Genomic DNA, 21773 nt, shown 5'->3' with positions numbered 1-21773 from the left:
ACCCTCCAGGGAAAGTTGTTTCTGGCTGAGGTGCAGGCTGTGCAAATCATGAAAATGATTCAGCTTTAGCTGAAAAAGCACTACCCAAAATTTAACACCATCTCTTTCTTTGCTCTTCTGTTTGGCTATTGTGAGTTTGCATTTATTCCTTCATTCATTCTTTAATTCATCTTCTCCCTGCTCATTTACTTTCAATTATAATTCAACATTAACCAACTCCTGGAAATTTCACTTAAGTTGCACAAATGTTACTTGATTTACTATTTTGCTTAAAATTAGGTACACTAAATAATTCATTTCTATCTCTAACATCTTTTTGATACATTATTCTAGTAATATATTATTAAAATATGAGATATGTATACTTTTAATTGAGCCATTGCTGGGGTCACAACCATGAAGCATCTTACTAAGTGCCAGGTACTCTGCTTAATTTTTCATACAGTATCTCCTTGAGTTTCACTATAACCCTATGAGAAGCTATATTATTTTTTGTTTCCTGATTACAAATTCCAGCAAGGATAACATCAAGCCTTATTTCTCATCCTGTTCTTGATTGCTACACCTACTGCCTGGCATATTCATTCATGAAGACATTTTTAAAAAATGTATCAATTATCAAGCGCACAGTGGATCGGGCACTATGTTGGCCCCTGGGGATGAAGCTAAGTGCAAGGTAAACATCCATCCCTGCCTTTATAGGGCCTATACTCTAGCAGGGGTGATAATAAATGTTTGATGAATGAATAAGTGAATGCAGAGGCCAAGGTTAAGAGAAGTTAAATAATTTCTGATTAGTAACAGAATTAAGATTCATGCCCAGATTTGAGTGACTCCAACTCTATGCTCCTCATATAAAACAATTTTAGGCAGAATATTTGACCTCAAGGAGCTCACAATCTAGAGAGGAGTAAAGAGTGGGAGAGGATAGGAAAGTAAGTAACTACATAATTACAATGTATATTATTTAACATTTAGCAAGTCCTTCCTATGTAGCAAGTACTGTTTGAATGGCTTTCTACATAATGACTTTTTAAAGTCTTAAAACAATCTTTGGGGCAAGTAATATTTTATTGCCATTCTACAGACAATTAAAAGGGACACAGAGAAGTTAAGTAAGTCTCCTGAGATCACCCAGCCAATAAGTAGTAGAATTTGTATCCAGGGAGTCTGATGCAATAATGTACGGTCTTATCACCATGTCATACTATCCCTTTCAGTGTGGTAGTGTTCGGGAACTGTGCTAGTCTCTTTGGATTCAAAAACAAATAAGATATGGCCTCCATTCTTGATGAGCTCAAAATCAAATTTAGAAGACAAATGTAAAAACATTATTATCACGAAGGATACGCTGGTAAGCTATGCTTTATTTTTTCCAAGAGAAACTATTCTGAACTCAGAGTACCTGGTGTCTGGGGTATACTTAATTACTGGTCCCTATATTCACACTTTTACCATGGCCTTGGTGTGAGCTGAATATATTTCCCAACAACTTGACTTTGACCGTATGACTTGCTTTGGCCGGTGGCAAGTTGGTGGAAGAGACAGCATGACACTCCTGACCCTAGGCCTTAAGCATCACAGGTTTCTGCTGTTGTCTTAACCCTCTGATATCTTCATGGGAAGGACATGTCTTGGCTAACCCCCTGGTCCATAGTGAACTACCTGGCTGACCAGCAGGCTTACAGTTTGATGCAGAGATACCGAGATCTAGGCTCTTCTAGCCTAGATCAGTTGATCCCTGGGCTATGCGCAGATACTTAAACAGCAAAACTATCCCAACCAACTTGCAGGAACATAAGAAGCACTTATCATAATATGTCTTAGTTTGCTCAGGCTCCCATAACAAAATACCACAGACTTGGTGGATTACACAGCGGAAATCCACATTTTCATTGTTCTGGATGCTAGAAGTCCACGATCAAGGTGTTGGCAGGTTTCATTTTGTCTGGGGCCTCTCCCTTTGCTTGCAGAGGACTGCCTTCTCAGTGCGTACTCATAGGATATTTCCTGTGTGTATACACATCTGTGTCCTCGCCTGCTCTTCTTATAAGGATATCAGTCATATAGCATTAGACCTCACCCTTATGCCCTAGGGTCAGAAGTGTCATGCTGTTCCTTCTACCAATGTGCCATTGGCCAAAATCATGACCTTATTTTCTATTCATTATCTTTTTAAAGACTCTGTCTCCAAAAAACAGTCACATCCTGAGGTACTGGGAGTTAGTGCTTCATGACTATGAACGTAAGGAACAATTGATCCCATAACAATACAAAATGCCTCTGAGATTTTATATTCTTTCTTATGCAGCAAGAGATAAAAAATATAGGTAAAATATAAATAGATAAAAATATAGACAGATTTCTCCAAAGAGATAAGGTGACTTCTGGGCATAAAAATATAGAGTTCCTAACTCTTTTTCTCCAATATTAAAAGTTATTAAAATCTCTTGTAGTGGACACAGGTAGCCCAGAGCAGATCTTATGACATGGAAGAGCAATGGGCCTCTGAGTTATGCTCATTGCAGTAGGAAAGAATACGATTAGTGTGCCCTAAACCAAGATGGGTGGATAAAAGGGGAAGAGTAGTTCTAGGTCCATGAGGTTCTGACCCAGCCATCCAGGTAGTAGGTTCGTGACCTAAGGAAATAGCTATTCAAGTAAATTTAAAAGCCAAGAAGCTGTCAGGCCAGACTAAATCTGGCATGAGCTGCTAATGTCTACGTGTAATATTGATGCTTCCATGTTTCAGGGCCAGTAGCAACAACCTCCAGGAGTTGGTTCCTCAGCACAAATGAGCACTCCAGCGTATCCTTAGACACATAATAGAAAGGAAATATTTGTGAAAAGGTAGAGTAAGACTAAATTGGACATTCAGGAGCTTCATAATTATATTCTAATTGTACTCTTGCTCTTCAAATTTGAGTCCTTAGACCAGCAGCATCAGCTTCACCTGCCAACATATTAGAAATGCAGCATCTCAGGCCCCAAACCATCCCACTTGCTAAATCAGAATCTATATTTTAGCAAGATCTCCAGGTGCTTCTTAGGCATCTTGAAGTTAGAATGGCTCTGGTGTAGAGAAAACTATTGGCTGTCAGGGGCTGGGTGGGGAGGTTATTCTGGTAAATTGAATGGGGTACATCAAGACTTCCTGGCTACATTACAATCTCACTGTTATTCCTGTTTTTAGGAATCAAATTCTGTTATCTACTGGTGTGATGGTCAGTTTTATGTGTCAACTTAGTTTAGGTTTATAGTCTTAGTTTTTCTGTTATTCAATCAAACATCAACCTAGGTATTGCTGTGAAGATAACTTGTAGATGTGATTGAAGTCTATAATTAACTGATGGTATGGACTGAATTGCATCTCACCAAAATTCATATGTTGAAGTCGTAACACCCAGTGCCTGTGTTTGGAGATGGGGCCTCTGAGGAAGTAATTAAGGTTATGTGAAGTCATAAGGGTGGGCCCCTGATTCTATAGGATCAATGTCCTTATAAGAAGAACACCGAAGAGACTCTCTCTCTCCCCTCTCGCTCGCTCGCTCTCTTTCCCTGCCATGTGAAGACACAGCAAGAAGGCAGCCATCTGAAAGCCAGGAAGAGAGCCCTTACCAGAAATCAAGCTCTGTTGGACCTTGTCCTTGGACTTTCCAGCCTCCAAAACAGTGAGAAAATCAAATTCTGTTATTTAAGCCATATAGTCTCTGGTATTTTTTTTTTAATGGCAGCCTCAGAAGACTAATACAGTTGACTTTAAGTAAGAGAGGTTATCCTCAGTAATCTTTGGGCTCAATTCAATCAGTTCAAAGATCTTAAGAGCAGAACTGAGGCTTCCCTAAGGAAGAGAAAATTTTTCCTACAGATAGCAACTCTGAAGGAGAATTCCATCCTGTCCTTCCTAACAGCCTGCCCTATGAGTTTTGGATGTGCCTACCCAGCTACCACAATTACATAGGCCAACTCTCCGAAATAAATCTCTTAATAGGTATCACCTACTGGTTTGTTTCATTGGTTTATCCCTGACCGATACAGTTGACTTGTCCATTTTTTTTTTAATTTTCATAGATTCAGCATTTTATTAATTGTTTTTACTGATTATTGTTTTCTCTTTCATTAGGATCTCAGTTTTATTTTTATTTCCTTCCTTTAATTTTTTTTGGCTTAATTGTTTTTATCTGTCCTTTTTTCTTTGGATGTAATTCTTCTTTTTTTATTTTATTAACAAAAATATCTACAATTATAAATTTTTTCCTTTCATTACTGCTTTAAATGTATTCCACACATTTTGATATAATGAGGGTTTTTATCATTAATTTTTACAAAACTTATTATTCTGGTTTTCATTTTCCCTTTACCCAAGAGTAATATAATAGTTTCTCTTTTTTTTCTAATTTCCAAGTAGAATTTTTGTTTTGTTTTGTGGTTTTGTTATTAATGTCTAGTTTTATTACTTTGTGATCAGAGATTGTTGTTAATATTATTTCTACTTTGTGAATGTATTTTATGCTTTCTTTGAGTCATGATTATATTGTCAATGTTTACAAATGTTTTAGGTGCATTTGAGAAGTTCTACACGTTTTAATCAAGGAGCAAATTATATACACATATATAAATATAGATATTTATATAAATATATAATGAATATATAATCAATATATTATTTTCTGTTCACTTAATCTTTGTCTGGGACTGAAAGTGCTGGCTTAAATTCTCCTGATAGTCGTGTGCTTCTGTTCATTTCTCTGTATATCAGTTGTAATTTTTCCTTTATGACGGTGGTTTCTGTGTTTTTGATACAAAAATTTTATATGTGTCATGTCTTCATTGAAAAGTATGGCCTTTAGTACAAGAAAGCCTCTCTTTTTTTCTGTTTTTGCTTTAGAGCATAAATTCTTATATGATAGAAGGATGCATCCTCTCTTTTCCTTGGTGTCGTTTGACTAGTATACTTTCGTCCATCTGCTCCACTCATTTCTTTTTTGCCTTTCTGAATCATTTTGTTTTCAGGTATTTCTATTCTATTTCACTTATTTTCTACACTACGATAGCTCTAATGCTATAGGACAATGACCTAATCTGGAGGTTATGGAAACTACCAACTATGTCTATTTTAATTACACATTCAGAGATTAGAGAAATGACTGCTAAGTGGTTCCATGAATCCTGTGGACCCATTGTGAGCTGGACCTGGGCCAGGCCTCTAATGTGGAGGTGGCATAATAACACTTTGGGTATTAATAATTACTTGGTCCCTACATGCAACGGTCCTTGAAATGTGTGAGTGTTTGCTATTCCCCAGGATTGGGTCCCTATTTGAAAGAAAGAGAACTATTTGAAGAAATCATTGCCATTTTTCCTTGCCATGGTTTTGTGGGGTCCTTTCTCCTGGGGACCTGTCCTCCATTCCAGTCTATGGGATCTGGGTTTGTAACTTCATTTGGACAAGAAACTGGGATGGAATCATGACTTTTATATTTGGAATTGGGGGCTGGGAACTTCCCCCTGATCTGCCTTGTGATTATCTGCCACTGAATTCTTTCGCTTGCACACATTGAGCAGTTCCCTAATTGGCTACTCTTCTATTTTGCCCCTAGGAATACCATCTCATAACCCTCTCCATATCAGCTCTTCTTGGCTGCTGCTTCAATCTTACCACTTGTTACAAATAGCTTCATCCTTAAGGCTGCTGACGAAGCCCACACATTGCTATTTAGTATTTTGTTTTGAAGTTTTATCATTCTCATTATTATTAGAGAGCTATAGGTTGGGAATGGCATCTTCTGCTGTCAGCCCTACACTAACAAGCATTAATGAACATCTCAATGACACTGATGTCCCTCTCACCAGCTCCTTCCTTAGCCCTTTGACAAATAGTGTATCCCCTGGCCTCATTGATGGAATATCACTATCTGGTGAGTTTTCTAACTTTACATAATATATCCACTCTAACATGCCCACTTCTTTGATTCTTTTGCTTCTTCTACTACCTGCCACAAAAATTCTGGAATTTCTTTCTCACCACACGGGGGCCATTGCTTTTTTCATACTTCTAGTGGCCATCCTTACAGTGTGTTTGTACCATCTTCCCAGGGCTTTTTGCCAGGCTGTTAAATACTCCCATACTGATAAATTCCTCTTATCCAAGTTTTTTTCTTTTGCCCTTGGCAAAACATTTTATTGTAATCAGTCTCATTTGTGCTCTTCCAGCTCCTTCTGGTACACGTTGACTAAGTCATGCAGCTGTGCAGTCACCTCCCACCTTTTTCCAGGCTCAACACACTCCTGGTTGGGATAGCCTATGACTTAACTCTAGGTTTGGACTTAAAAGCAAAGAAATGAGATAATGAAAGATCATGAGTGGGTGCTGATTGTTTAAAGGAGAGGCACCTATATCAGGAAGAGGCTGCCCTCCTCTGTTGGAATGGTGAAGTGGTTTCTCTAATCAATTGTTCTCTTTTTGTGGGGGAGGAGTTGTGTGTATTCTGTTTAATGTGATTTTCTCACTCCCTTACCCAAGAGTTGAGAGAATGTACTGATGCTCAGTAGGAGGAGTAGGCTACTTTCTCATCTCAAAGGATTCAGCGGAATTAGGGCATTCAAGATTTTCAGGTCCATCAACTCAGATTTTGCCATCTCATGTGTCATGATAGAGATTAACCTTCTTTGGAACACAGTTACTCTTATTATTAAATCTTAAAACCAATCCTTAGGTTTCACTACCTTTCTGTTGCAAGTGATTAGAAAGTCTTTGTTATGCTACCAAGGAAGCTTTCTGCCTTTCACATTTAGATTTCATTTGGTGATTATTGATTATGATTTGATGATGTTATCTTTCCCCAGGGTGTCCATCAAGTTTAGCAATAGTTTAGCAATAGGTCTCCCAATTCCACTCTCCTTAGAGCTTCTGTTTCCTTCATTTTTTCCCAATGGCTGATACGTTTCAGCAATTAGTGCATTCCCATTAAACAATACACCATCCCAGATTGCCCCAGTGAAAGTTTTTCACTGCTGCTTTATGCTTGATTAACCATCAGTAATGGGGTTCTCATTGCCGGCCACCTAGCTGGTAAGTGATCCAGCTCCAAAATTCAATTTTAGCATCTGCAAGACCACTTCTTGTCAACCATCACTGGTTACATTCTCTAGGAAGTAAACTATGAGATGCAGATTAGCATGCTAGGTGTGTATTAGTAGATACTCTTTGATGAACACCTGTAGAAGGAAGGTAAAGGAAGGGGGATAAGGAAGAAAGTGAAATTTTGCAGTGATGCAAACCCAATAAAGGCCTCAGCCAAACCCATAGAAACCTCTGAAGCTAAGACGGACTTTCAGAGTTATCCTGAGTTAGAGTAAAAAGGGGAGCTGGGCTTTTATACTTTTCTCTCAATCAGTGAAGGAGGACTTGGGTGGTATTTCACAGCATCTATCGGTCAATGTCTATTATTTTCTTCTTTTTACTTTTTCTTACATCTTTTTGTACTTAGAAGTACTTTTATTTGTGTTCTAGTAGTTATCTATACACTAGCAGGTAAAAAATGTTCTTCATTCTCCTTTTTCTTAGTTGGAGTTTGACTATTTGGTTTCTGAGCTTTAACTTACATACTTTGACCCTCACCTTTCTTTTTCATTTCTCTGCCTTTAAAAAAGCTTCCTCAGTTATTTCTACTTAAGACAAATTTGTCCTCTAGTAGATTTTCTTGTAAAGGGCACATGTACAGTATTCCTAGATTCTTGCATATCTTAAAAATGTGTTTCTATAACCTTGACACTTGAAGGACAGCTTAGCTGGATATGAAATCCTTGGCTTGTGCTTTCTTTGAGTTTTTTGAAAATGTTTCTCCACTGTTATCTGTCTTTGCATGTTGCAGTAGGGAAATCTTATGCCAATTTGATTTCTTTTATAAATAATCTGGGGCTTTTTGTTGTTGTTTTGCTTTGCAGACCATGAGGACAATTTTCACTACACATTATACACCATAGGTCCTTTTAATTTATGCAAATAGGTCTTTTATTTCTGAAAAAAAGTGGATTATGATCTAAAATGTTGTTCTGTTGTGTTGTTGTTTTTTTGTTTTTGGTCCCCCAGAGACTCCAATTATATGTATATTGCATCTGCTTTGCCTATGCCAAATACTTTCCCTTGATCCTTTTAAATTATTTCCTTTTCATTATTTTTATTCTTTGCCCTATTTTTATTTTCTTGACTATTCAATGGTCCCTACTAAATTTCAATCCAATGTTTTCTCATTCAGGCAATTTGTAATGTTGTCTTCACTTCTAGGGTGAATTTTATTTTTCTACTATTTCTTTCCTGTGTTCAGTCATTTTACATCTTCCTAATTTTTGTTCATATTTGCTATGAGTTTTACCTTTCTGATTTGAGATACTTATTTTACATATACAGATTCTTGTTTTCAGATATTTAATTCAGATGGAGCTCTTATGTTGCAGTTTTGTTCTGCTTCATGGTTGACATTTTGGGGAGCATTTTTAACAGCTGGTACATTTTAATTCTTACTTCATTTCTTTTTTGTCTGACTTTGTATGGATATTATCTACTTTTCATACTTATTTTGAATGTCTAATTTTCTAGACCTGCAATAGCAGTTGTATGCACACAAAAATGAAAGTTTTGACAGGCTTATCAAGCTCCCTAGTTCAAGACTACCCTCTTCATTTAGTATGGTGAAGTGCAGTTTCTCTAATTAATTTAGCTATTTTCGTGTGTGGAAAATTTTTGTGTATTCTGTTCTGTGATTCTCTCTCACTTTCTCTCTCTCTCTCTCACACACACACATGTGCACACACACCAGAAATCTCAATTTCTTGTTTTTATATATATATATTTTTTACCTTCACTACCAAATAAGTGTCCATGGGGCATGTTTCCTTCTCAAGTTGCCCCATTCCCAGGCAGAAGTGTTAGTTTCCAATATTGCTGCTTTGGGTCCTGATTACATGCAAATCCTTTCATTTCTCTCCTTTCTTTCTTCTTTTCTTTCCTTTCTAGCCAGTACTCAGATCTACCAGATTCTACATTTGTTCCTGGTATTTTCCACTGCATGGTGGGGATTTAGCTTTTTGAGGGAATTCTATTTGGATTCTGTTACCCTATTTCTCCTGTGGCCCCTGCTCCTCTTTCCTCTTTCTTTTGGCCTCTTTCATATCTCTGCCTTACTCTTCCCCTAAACTGGATTTTTAAAAAATTTCCCTACTTGCCAGTGTTTTAAGCTCACATTATTGTATTTTCTGTTTCCTGCAGAAAGCATAGATTATGGGTCGTTTTATTTGCTGCTTATATTTATCCAGGTGGATTTTGGGTGAATATTTAGAAAGAATTAGAGTTAAGAGGCAGCCATTATTCTGTGTAAATCTAGAAAAACCAGATGATTAGGTTTTAAGCAGAAGACTGTCAGAAGTAAGATTTAGAAAAATGAAGCTGTGACAGAGCTCAGAAATGTGTTTGACTACTCACTTTCACTCCTCAGGTAGAGAAAGAAAAGGGTGAGATGCTTTCTGCCTTGTTCAGGTGCAAGCAATCCTCCAGTGCACCCAATATTACTCACCACATCCATCCTAACCACACCCTGGCTCACAGAGGGTGAGGCAGAGAATGAATCATTGGGAGGGTTTTTGTGACTAACAGTCCTTCCACTGTCCTCGGGCCTGGCTATGCAGATTCTCACCTGTACACTTTTCCTCTTCCTGGGGTAATATTGCCCCCAGTTTCTCAGGTCTTTTCAATAGCTATTTTTTACTCACTTTAAGATTTTCTTTAAATATCAGCTATTTCAGGAAGTCTTCTGATGACCTACTGCAAACCGGATGGTGAATATTCTCTTTGTGCAACTACAGGAAACCATATACCTCCCTATCCCTGCACTTGACATGTTATTCTGCTTGTGAAAATGCCTCCACCTATAAAGTGTGGATACTTCATGATTCCTTTTTCCTTTTTGCATTTCCGTAGCATCTCTCACAGAGTGTGATATTTAACAAATACTCACTGGTAGAACGAATGGATGAATAAAGAAAGCAACATAACTGCTCTAGAAATGCCTGCACTTTGCACTGTCCCAGCCTATGGGGAAAATGTCTTCCTCTTTTGCTTGGTTATGCTTAGAGGGTCACTGGTTTCTACAGACAATTTTCTATGCTTATGTCCCTGATTCCAGGGCCACTTGGACATGAATATTAGCCAGACTTCCCCCAAGGCCTGGAAGCATGGAGCATTTTGCTGAGGGTGCTTTTGGGTGATCTCCTTTCTATTCTTGTCTCCAGCCATGTTCCACTGGGGACACAAAAATGAATGTATTATCTCAATATGTAGCTAAATAGGAAGAGTGAATCCATCTCCAAAGTCACAATATTCTCTTCAGGTACAGGCAGAATAAATTTAGTTATTCTAAATCATGTTGAGGGGCAATAAATGTTCTTCTCTATGAAATTTCCTCTGCATTTCTTTCCTCCCCTCACCTGATCTTTAATTGTATTCCAGAAGAGGGTTTCATAATGAAAGACGACCGGCTTTCGTCCAAGATCATTATAATTCTTGCAATCCCAAAGTCTGTTTCTCCCCTCTTCTCTGTAGACCTGAAACTATAAAAGTCGTAAAAGCATGGAACTTAGGACTTGAATGGACCTCATTATCATCTAACCTTCTCATTTGACAGACAAACACTGACTTGCCCATAATTATAAAGCTGGTTAATGGAAGAACAAGTAATAAAATAAGTTTCTTACCCACAGTTTCGTGTTTCTTTTGTTTCTGTGTGCCTCTGTGTGTGTATCTTCTCTCGTTCAAGCCTCCAGGATAGCGACTCCTCCCTTAAATCCCCTAACATATTCTTCTTGTCTAAACGGTTCCAAGTGGCAGTTTGAAAATAATTTTACTACACCATAGAGCCTTGAGATTAATGATATAAGCATCTCCTTGTCATAATGCTTCAAAAATTTTAGAGAAGTTCCTTTTCCTCTCTTTTATTTTTGTCATGAAAAAGGAAATAAAATTTCTCTTAAAAATAAAAAAAAATCCAGAATCCTTTCAAGATTTTTCAGGAGTTTAAATCATTCTTCATCAGTTGCAATTTTCTCTTCTATATTTTCCATTAAGGAAGGTGGAGTTAATAACAAATTTGGAGTCCTGTTAGAGAATTTGCAGTCTCAAATTACTGCCTTCTAGTCTTTTTTATCTTGGCCTTCTCATAAAGGGGCAACTCTGTTTTCTTTGAACAAAGAGAGCAGTAATTCACAATCTTGGTTTTGCCACACCCCAGGGTGTCTTCAACCATAAAATAGTGTCAAGAGATTGTCAAAACAAAATTAATTGAAATTGAAACAGTAAATTCCTGCCATAAAATGTCTTCAGAAGGTGAAAGGAAGGGTGTATCATAGAATGAAGCAAAAGGTGAGTTCCCCAAAGAATGAGAATTGTTGATCCAAAGGGAAGATGGAAAATCTTTTACTCTAATCTCACCTATGTTTTCAAAACCTTGCAGGACGTAGAAGGAGGAAAAACGAGAATTGTCAAAACAATAAGCCACATCTTGTTACAAGTCAGGGCCCTCCACAGCGTTTCTGACAGTTTGAACACCAGCTAAAGTTTTTTTTAACACCAAATTTAGCATGCACAGGCATTTCAGATCTGTCACTAGAAGCAGGGTGATGTCAGTGAGAAAATCTGGTGTTGTTTCATTTTCACAAGTTTTTCAGGATCCAAAATGGAGTGTTTGTTGAGCATGTCACTGCAAGAGGAGGTAATCATTAGTGATCTGAGAAACGAGGCTTGTTGCAAGGTTAAGAACCTAAAAAATGCTTATTAACAAGGAGAAGGGCTGTCAAAGGGAGGAAGGCAGTGAGATAAACGTAGTACTTATCACTCCTGGGGGCTCCAATTTATTTAGATGCTTTGGAATTCTACTCTTTGGGCCATGCATGTGGTAAGACTAAAGTCACATTCACACTTCAGGGGAATGCTGTTGTAGTCATTCTTGAGAAATGTGTCATGACATGGGGCGTCTTTTTTTTACGCCATTCTCCTGCCTCAGCCTCTCCGAGTAGCTGGGACTACAGGCGCCCGCCACCACGCCCGGCTAATTTTTTGTATGTTTTTAGTAGAGACGGGGTTTGACCTCGTGATCCGCCTGCCTCGGCCTCCCAAAGTGCTGGGATTACAAGCGTGAGCCACCGCGCCCGGCGACATGGGGCGTCTTTTTATCCTAAACCATTTGTGCTTTGCCTTTCAGACTAAAGTGGCTTCTGAACGTTAGAATTTTAATTAGAAATTGAATGAAAGCCTTTTACCAATGAAGATGATTTTGAAATACGTAAGGCAATAATGAGGTTTTTAGGAAGCAAACCATTTATTATTCTGTGCCCATTTGACTCTCTGCTTTATGTTGAGGGGCAATAAATGTTCTTCTCTATTAAATTTCCTCTGCATGAACTTGCATTTAATTATTTTTAAGGAAGGCTTCATGTCTGCTGTTAGTCTGAAGTCCTCATGAAGAATTTGGAGTTTCACATAATTTAGCTCCCTGTAGAAGAGATTGCTGGTAGCCCTTCAGTGTCAGTTTGCTCTTTTTCATTAGTCACAGAACCCCAGTTTTATTAGGTTGGCGCAAAAGTAATTGCAATTTTTTCATTAAAAGGGATGGCAAAAACCACAATCATTTTTGTACCAACCTAATATTTGGGTGACAGTGATTTCAGTTTAAAGAAGATATTTCCCCAGCTCTTTCTTTTTCAGCTAAGTGTACTCATGAAATTATAATTGGTTCTTGCCAATGATATGTCAACAAGAAATTACATGAAAAGTAGAGTAAGGTTTCAAAAGTGTATTAACTCACTGACAAATGTGTCCCTTAGTATACATTTCTCCTCCCTGAAATCTGATAATTGGTTCTGAGGTTTGGAGCTCTAGCAACCAACTGGATTGATGTGATGGTTAATTGTGTGTCAACTTGACTGGACCACAGCGTGCCCATGCATTCAGGTGGACGTTATTCTGGGTATGTCTGTGATGGTGTTCCTGGATGAGAGTAACATTTGAATTGGTAGGCTGAATGATTGCCTTCCCCAGTGTCTATGGGCCTCCTCCCATCAGCTGAAGACCAGAATAGAACAAAAGGCTGACCTTTTCCTCCTTTTGGACTCAAACTGAAACATCAGCTCTTTTGGGGTCTGAAGCCTGCTGACTTTTGAACTAGACTACGCCATCAGCTTTCCTGGGCTTGGTGACTACAAAGCTCGGGACTTCTCAGCCTCCATAATCTCATGAACCAGTTTCTTATAATAAATCTCTTTCTATATGTATACATATCCTGTTCTGTTACTCTGGAGAACTCTGATTAATACAATCCATAAGGTGGCTTTGAAGGCAGAAAGTGTGCTGTAGGATGATAAAGCAGGAAGATAGAAGGAGCCTTGACTTCTGACAATTTAACTGAATAATTATACTAGTCCTGGGCTGCTAAACTTCAGGGCTTCACGTTATGTGAGCAAATAAGCACCTAATTTGTTTAAACACTGTTATTTCAGCTTTCTGTTACTGGCAGCCAGAGGCAATTTTTAATTAATATCCTCCCTTGCTACACATAAGCTCTGTGAAAGCTGAAAATAACATTTATACTTCTTTGTTTCCCCACCAGTGATTAGCACAAAGCTTTGCCCAGAGTAGGAGCTCCAGAAGTATTTATAGAAATATTTTCTTGAACAAACATCTATTGAGCTCCTAATATGTACCTGGTAATGTGCTAAGGGTGTGAAATAAAAGAATGTAAAACAAAAGCTCTTGTAACCAGTCTCTACTTAACTATCATGATGGGTTAATCAATGTTCTTCTTTTCCCCTGTAAAAAGCATAAGCATCGGAAGCCCTTGGCACTCCACTTACTCCTGAACAGTAGACTACTCTCTACTGTGCCAAGCACTTCTGCTCCCACAGGTTGGATTTTAAGCTTCCAAAAAGTCCATTTTATTTGTTCACAAGCCTAATTATGCCAGTTGCATTTATTATTGCAATTATATAATTATTATAAAACCAATAAAATATGAGTGTACAAAGAAATGGAGCTATTGTTCATGTAAAAATTAGGCTGAATTCTCTGAAAAGATTAAATAAAGGTGAATCACTAAACAAATGCTGTCAAATTAGGTGGGTAATGATATTACGTATATAGTAGTAAAAAAACTTATAAGTATTTGCATTAGGACCTTTTCCATTGCAAATACAAATAATCTATCTTAGATCCATTTAAGCTGAAAAGGTAATTTGTTGGCTCATGTGGCCAGGAAGTCCAAGGAAGAATGGCCTTTCTGCATGGTGGGGTTTGGGTGGCTTAACTATGTCATCATATATTGTCATCATTTTCCAGCTCACTCGTTGTTTTTGTTGACTTTTCTTGTTTTTCTTTAAACTTGTTGACTTCATTCTGTCCTATTACAGAAAGACTTTCTCTGTATGATGGACAAATTGACTGTAGGCAGCCTGAAACAGGCCTCGTTGTCACTCATATTACCAAGGGAAGACGATCTCTCTCCCAGGTTTAATTGGTTGAATAGGTCCTGCAATCTTGGACTAATTGCAGGATAGTTCTTTGGGTTACCCTAATTCCCCAGTTCTCCCCTATTCTACTTTTAGTTTTTAAGAATAACTGTAGAATGTGTTGGAAATGCAACAGCCTGAGATGAAGAAGGACTGGCTAGAAGAGCCTGGTTTCTGTTCCAGTCCATCTTTAGAAAAAGAATGTCACTCAGTTCCTTAGCCCAGTGGGTCATGTGACCCTGAGGTATATAACCGGGGCAGCCTGCCTTTTGGGGGTCCCTCAGCTGTGGTGCAAGTGGGACATATGTAGAAAAGACTCTATCTGCACCAGGCAGCATTCCCGAGCCTTCAGGAATGCCTCACAATGGACCCTAGGCTTCTGTTGTCCCTTGCTGCCTGTGTGTAAGAAATGCATTTCAGGTAACTTGTTTTGTGTGTGGGCTTCTCTGTGACTTGACTCGGAAACGCTGATAACCAATGCACAGTGAATCTGCTTCTCACTATTCAGTGTGAACAGTTTTGGGTCACCATGCCTATCAGTTCTGATTTACTGTCATACCAGAACCATGGGGGTTGAGGCAAAGGTAGAGCAGCCCCAACTTCTCCACTGTGGCAGGGGTCTATTCTGGGGCAGGGCCTGAGAAACGGTACTTGTCTCTCCGTTCTTCTCTGTTTTCCTTAGGATGCTGGAGCTACGTGGGGTTTTATTAGCCTATTCTAGGCCCAACAAAAGGCCACTTGACTGCACCTCAGAGGACTTGTGACAGAGTCCTTTAGCTCATGAACTGGCTTAAACTTTCTTAAAAAGTTACTCATTGTCGGCCAGGCAAGGTGGCTCACGCTTGTAATCCCAGAACTTTGGGAGGCTGAGGCAGGCGGATCACGAGGTCAGGAGATTGAGACCATCCTGGCTGGCACGGTGAAACCCCGCCTCTACTAAAAATACAAAAAAAAAAAAAAAAATTAGCCAGGTGTGGTGGCGGGCGCCTGTAGTCCCAGTTACTCAGGAGGCTGAGGCAGGAGAATGGCGTGAATCCGGGAGGCGGAGCTTGCAGTGAGCTGAGATCACGCCACTGCACTCCAGCCTGGGCGACAGAGCAAGACTCCGTCTCAAAAAAAAAAGAAAAAAGAAAAGCTACTCATTGTTTCTGGATTTTAGTTTTCTGTGCTGTAAAATGAAGACATTGGACTTGGCATTCTTTAAGATCACTTTGAATCCTAAAATTCTACAACTATGACTCTACACTTTTGCTTATGCTGTAAATCCTGCTCAAGGAATATTTTTACCCTTGCAAAATTTATATATGTAAACTCTACTTTTGGTAAATAGCCTGGTGTTCTGTATCAATCTAGAGACTCTAGGAAAGGTATTTTTGTTTTGTTTTATTGGATATTTTAGTACTTTTATTTGAGAAAAGTGGTGCCTCCTTTATAGCAAAACCTATGTTTTTCTAAATAAATTCAAATTAAATAGAAAAAAGAGATCATTAAAGAATGAATGATTACAGGAAATGACAGCAGGGATATTGGCAGGTGGCAGAAGGAACCTAAGGGTGTGGAGAGTCTTGAACAAACATCAACCCATCCCTTTTAGAGAGAATAACATTTGTTCATCCAAAGACACTCAATTTGAACATTGGGCTTTTTTGAAATAATAGAAGATAAATTAATATTATGTGCTTTATGGCAGGCACTGTGCTAAGTTGTATGATGTGGCTTTTCTCTTTATTTCAAATGGCAACTTCATAGGGGTAGGTTTCGTTATTAGGCCCACATAGATGAGAGGAGAAGGCCTTGGGTAAGTAAGTAGCTCAAGATCTATTAAGTAATAAACAGTAAAGGTGAGATTCACATTCAGGAAGCCTGACTCCAGAGGATGGCTTCAACTCAGAATGACTTTGTGGTTTACATTTTTTTTTTTTTTTTAAGAGACAGGACCTTGCTTTGTTGCCCAGGCTAAAGTGTAGTGGTACAAATATGGCTCATGGCAACCTCAACCTCCTGGGCTCAAACGATCTTCCTGCCTCGGCTTCCCAAGTAGATGGGATTACAGCCACATGCCACCACACCCAGCTAATTTTTAATTTTTTTTTTTTGTAGTGACTGGGTCTCACTATGTTGCCCAGGCTGTTCTCAAGCTCCTGGGATTAAGCAGTCCTCCCATGTTGGTCTTCCAAAGTGCTTGGATTATAAGCATGAATCACCGCACCCAGCCTAGATTCTTTTTTATTACATTTTTTCCTTCCTTCCTAAAAATGTAATTTATTACATTTTTATTACATTGTTTCCTTGTTTTCCTCTGCCTCTTTGTTTCCTCTGATAAGTAGTCTAAATTCATCCCATTGAAAGGAATACCTTGAGGCACACACATGGTTAGAATGCTAAGCAAGAAATCCCTAAAGAATTGTGACTACTTTGTGATAGTTAAAGAAAATAAATGAGTTTGCTTAAGGGTTTTCCAGACAACAGAAAAATAAAGAAGATCTTGTTGATGGCTAAATAGTCTTTTTAGAATTTATTAATATTTATATTGGAAGCTATTTTAAAAGAAGAAGGAAAAAATTATCCATGTTGCTTGCTCTATCCTGTAAGGTCCATCTGCTATTTCTCAGGTATAGATGCCAAATTACATGATTAAAATAACACATACAAAGGGCTGTTCCTTTTATAAGTTGAAAATCTGTCTGATTTTTCACACTCTCACAAGATCAATGTCTAGAGAAAGATTTTATAAATAAATATGTCCTATGTTGCTGCTGCTTCAAGTTATGATTAAATTAGTCCTCTCATGTGGAAGTTTAAAAAACTTCCCAGGTAAGATTCTACAGACAATAAGATCTAAGTCTTCCCCAGAGATGGACATTTAAGCATTTTCTTTGGTACAGCAGCAAGTCTCTTTCTCTCCTGTTAATCCCATAACTTGTTTTCTTCTCTTAAGATTCCACAGTCTCAAGACGATCTCCCACAAATCCAACTTTTCTCCCTTTTCTGGGCCACTTTCTATTGTTACACAATATATGGTAATGATTTGTTTCACTACACAGGGACTGTGAGCTCCTTGAGAAGAGGGTCTGCTTGTTCATCTTTCTCCTGAGTGTCCAGCCCCGTACCTGGTATGGAGAAAGTGCTTCACTGTTGTTTGTTGCATAGAAATGATTCTGGGTTCAGAGCTTGCCTCCACGATGAGAAAGGGCAGAATAACATGTAAGCAATGGTGTGGACATCAGTCAGAATTCAGAACTAATCTTAGGAGCCAAATAAGAAAGAATGACTATATTTAAATTAATGAATTATCTTGGTTTAGCTAGACTTTATTTATAAACCATTTTCCTGATAGGAAAGTTCACGAAGGCATTGTCCAAACCACTGTTGTTACTCATTCCCTTCATTTTGTGGTTCAGGCGTTTTGAAAATGTGGGGGGGAGCAGAAGAAATTAAATTTCATATAAATATGGAAAGAATGGATTTTTGTTATCTTTGTTTGAAGTGATATGTTTGGCTAGTTAGTACAGAATTGAAAAGATTCAAGAGAGTGAGCCAAGTAACATTGATTTTGACATTTTTAATTCAAAGCAATTCTTTAAGCATTGTGTTGTGAATAACCTTAAGAACAGATATGCACCCTCTCCCTCGTTATTTCAGGGCTTTAGAATTCGTGTCCCACATGTGCAGCTTTATATCATAAAACACTAGTTAAGAAATATTTTCCAGGCCTTATATTACCTAGTGATATATTTGAATCTAATATAAATGTCAAGATAAAGGAAGTTTTCTGTTCTGCTTTGTTTTGTAAATTTCAAGTGCTATTATAATAAACACGAGGAAGCAACCAATTTTTCTGAAGTAACAGCTCTGTTATCAAATATATTTTCTCTTGATTAACTACCTGTTTAATCAACTAAGTTCTGTCTCTGTTATCCACTAATTGATTAATCTCAGGTAAGTAATTTCACCTCTCCAAGCCTCTGTTCCCTTGTTTATTATATGAGATTCTTATGTGATGACATGAAAGCATATATAAATCCATGGCATAGTACATAAAAATATATTAGAAACTCAATCAGTGCTACTTTTTCTCTCATAAGGAGAAAAAATACTTGAGATGTTTACTGTGTCACCTCTCAGCCTTCACCCTTTTGGCCAAACAATTCCTTTTAAATATTCTGAATCTCCACAACTATCATTCTTATTATGCTATTCTGTCTTGAACTGTTTTTTCCTAGTCACTGTGAAATTGCATGATCAAAAAGAAATTAAGACAGAGTTTTCAGTCTTTATAATGACTCAGCTCCTTATTACCACAATTTAAATAAAATAAATGGCACAGTTGGCCACATTTTAAGCAAGTTATTTAGTGTTGGCTACAGGTACAGCATTTGGGAGACCTGAGAAAACTACCTTTTTTTTTTTCTAAACAACAATAACAAAAAAATGTATTGCCTACGTTTTACATTCAAGTCATTTAGGTAACTTTGTATGCCTTCCCCTAAATTTGAAGTAAGCAGAGGGTCTAGAAGTGTTGAGTCAAGCCTAGAAAAAAGATGTTCTCCCTAGCCTCTGGCTTATGATAGAGGAGGCATGAGAATATGTGTAGAGACCAAATCTATAACCAGCCCTTTCACCCAATCAAAACACCAGTGACAATGATAATGGTTTAACACCTTATTCTACCTCAAAGATGCTCCATTCAGTTGGCAGCTCCGTAGAGGCTGTCAACAGGCACATTTAGTTTATCTCTACGTTTGTTAGTATGTTGTAAAATAAAAGGGAATCACTCTGAGACACAACACTTTAGTGAGTAGCATTGTGTGGGTAGTCTCTAAAGTGACTTTTTTTTTTTTGAGCCCATCTTTGCTCTTTTCTAGCCTGTAAATGAGTTCTGTGTTTTTAGCAGATTTGAGTTAACTTGAGAATTAACTTTAAGTTCAGGGAGTTGTGAGTGAACTTAACATTTATGCTGAGTGCCAACCCTTTCTACAGGGAAATTAATATTGTGTCAGTTATTGCCATATCCCAAATGAAGAGGGAGATAGTATGTGTCAAGGAATAAGAGCAGCTAATTAACATTAGCATTAATTGACTGATTACCATGTGCCAGGTATGATTTTGATCTCTTCACATCTCTTATATAACTGAATCCCCAACACCCCTAATTAACATTATTCCCATTTCAAATGTGAGAAAATGAAGTACAGAGAATTTAAATAATTTTCTCAAAGTTTCATAGTGATTAAGTGGTGGAGTTATAATTGAAACCTGAGTACGCAGTCTAACTTCTTTTCTTTGGCAACATCAGATACTCTATATTTTTTACTGTAGGGGTCTTGGTCTTAATGTGCTAACTTAAGCCATCCAGTAGATTCTCACAAGAAAAAATCTTCCAAGATCTCTATGACTTAGTTCCAACATAGTTTTCCCTATGTATCTTGATATAAATCTTTTACCAATTGGATGCTTTATCCAAATTGAGTTGCTGACTTTTTCTCAAATCAGTGCTAGGCCTTTTTGTATTCATTCCCTTTCTTTTTTAAATTTAACTTAATTTTCTTTCTTTTTTTTCTTTTTTTTGAGATGGCTTGCTCTGTCGCCCAGGCTGGAGTGCAGTGGCGCGGTCTCGGCTCACTGCAAGCTCCGCCTCCTGGGTTCATGCCACTCTCCTGCCTCAGCCTCATGAGTAGCTGGGACTAGAGGCACCTCATTCCTTTTCTAATTGTTTTGCTCTCTTTTATATAGTTTTGCCTTTTGTCTGTACCAGCATAGCTTCTGTCCTTATCTCCAAGCCCATTCTAGGTGTAGATGCTCACTCCCATGAACTCTTTAAGGGTCTGTCTTTCCAGATGTAATCAATTTCTCCTCTTTCACTTTGCTTGGACCTCTTGCATCTGCCATTTGTCCTTATTTGTGCTCGTGTATCATGTGCTTTACCAGATTATAAATTCTTTAAAGCTAGTAGTATCCCTTAGACGTACTAGGTATGTGTCACAATAAATGTGACAGAGGTCATAAGAGAACAGCAGATAACCTTGCCCTCCCATTTCAATGCCAGAGAAACAAAACCACATCCTAATGTGGATAGGTCAGAGCAGCAGAGCCTTGCTTTTGTTCAGGTGCATTTCCCAGTCCAGGGAGGGCTGTTTCTGTTTCCTACAGCAGACCTCAGGGACACAGTCTACTCTCTTCTCTCTAAGGTTACCACCACTCTATCTGTTGGTGGCTATAGGAGGGTGGATTTTCTGCACAAAAGACTGTAGAGAAGGAGTGTCATCTCCCTAGACATTGTCTTCTTTGCTTCACCCAAAGACAAGCTCACACAATCCTTTTCCCTATAAAGGTTTTCCTGCTCATTGGTCTGGAAAATACAGGAGGTAAAAGAAAAAAACTCGAAGAAATTAAAAAGGTTAAGTAGTCTGTTCCAACATTACTAGTGCGATCCCTGGTGGGTTGTTCCTCTCTCTTGCTGAGATAGAGACTCAAAGTTACTTTAAACTTTTCTCAACTCTATTCTTGGGGGAGTGTTTCCTGAGAGCAATAATCATGGCAGAAAGTAGACATCCATTCAGGAGCCCATGCAAAATGCATCCAGGAACGTAGGAAGGCACAGTGGCTAGAGCACATTTTTGGGGTTAGCCAACTGATGTTTGAATCCTAGTTCTGTCACTGTATATCTCTGTGACACCAGGAAATGTATTTAATGACTCTGACTCAGGTTTCTTATTTGCAAAAAGAAGATAATATTGTATTTACATCACAGGGTTGTGGGAAGTGTAAATGAGACACTGGGTAGGCATTGCCACACTTTGCCATTATCTGGTTTGCTTTCCCCATGTCCTTGAGGCCAGGTGTGGTCACATGACACAGCCAATGGAATATGAGTGTAGATAATCTGTGTCACTTCTAAGTAGAAATAGTTCATTGCTAGTGCTGCACTCTGCAGTCTGCCCTTCGCTACACAATGATTGTGGAGGCTCATATCAGTGTGCTGGTGCCATGAAGTTAAAGAAGCCTGGAGGACGAAGTTATCACATGGGCGGCTGCTCTGGAGAGCCAGCCATGCCTGGAAGAGACTCCATATGAGGAGAAAATAAAACCTTCGTTGTCTTTAGCTTCTGATATTATGAGTTTATGTTATCACAGCATAAACCTAGTCTATGACTAATACAGTGCTTAATAGAGTCTATGACAGAGTAAACTTAAAACCTTTAAAAATTGATACTTTTAGAAAT

At 38.3% G+C, this 21773-nt stretch overlaps 1 long non-coding RNA gene across 1 annotated transcript in view; it reads left to right on the top strand.

Annotated features, from left to right (window-relative positions):
- Positions 1 to 1238: 1238 nt before the first annotated feature.
- LOC131384261 (uncharacterized) overlaps positions 1239 to 21773 on the top strand; it is a 94560-nt gene continuing 74025 nt past the window's right edge. The window contains exons 1-2 of the long non-coding RNA XR_009214932.1: positions 1239 to 1354; positions 3572 to 3671. This is a non-coding gene — a long non-coding RNA (uncharacterized LOC131384261). The remainder of the gene's footprint in view (positions 1355 to 3571; positions 3672 to 21773) is intronic.

This window comes from Hylobates moloch, unplaced genomic scaffold (genome assembly GCF_009828535.3).
Source record: "Hylobates moloch isolate HMO894 unplaced genomic scaffold, HMol_V3 SCAFFOLD_9, whole genome shotgun sequence".
Taxonomy (NCBI): Eukaryota; Metazoa; Chordata; class Mammalia; order Primates; family Hylobatidae; genus Hylobates; species Hylobates moloch.
The sequence above is the reverse complement of the archived record's forward strand: the minus strand, read 5'-3'. Positions and strand labels throughout refer to the sequence as shown.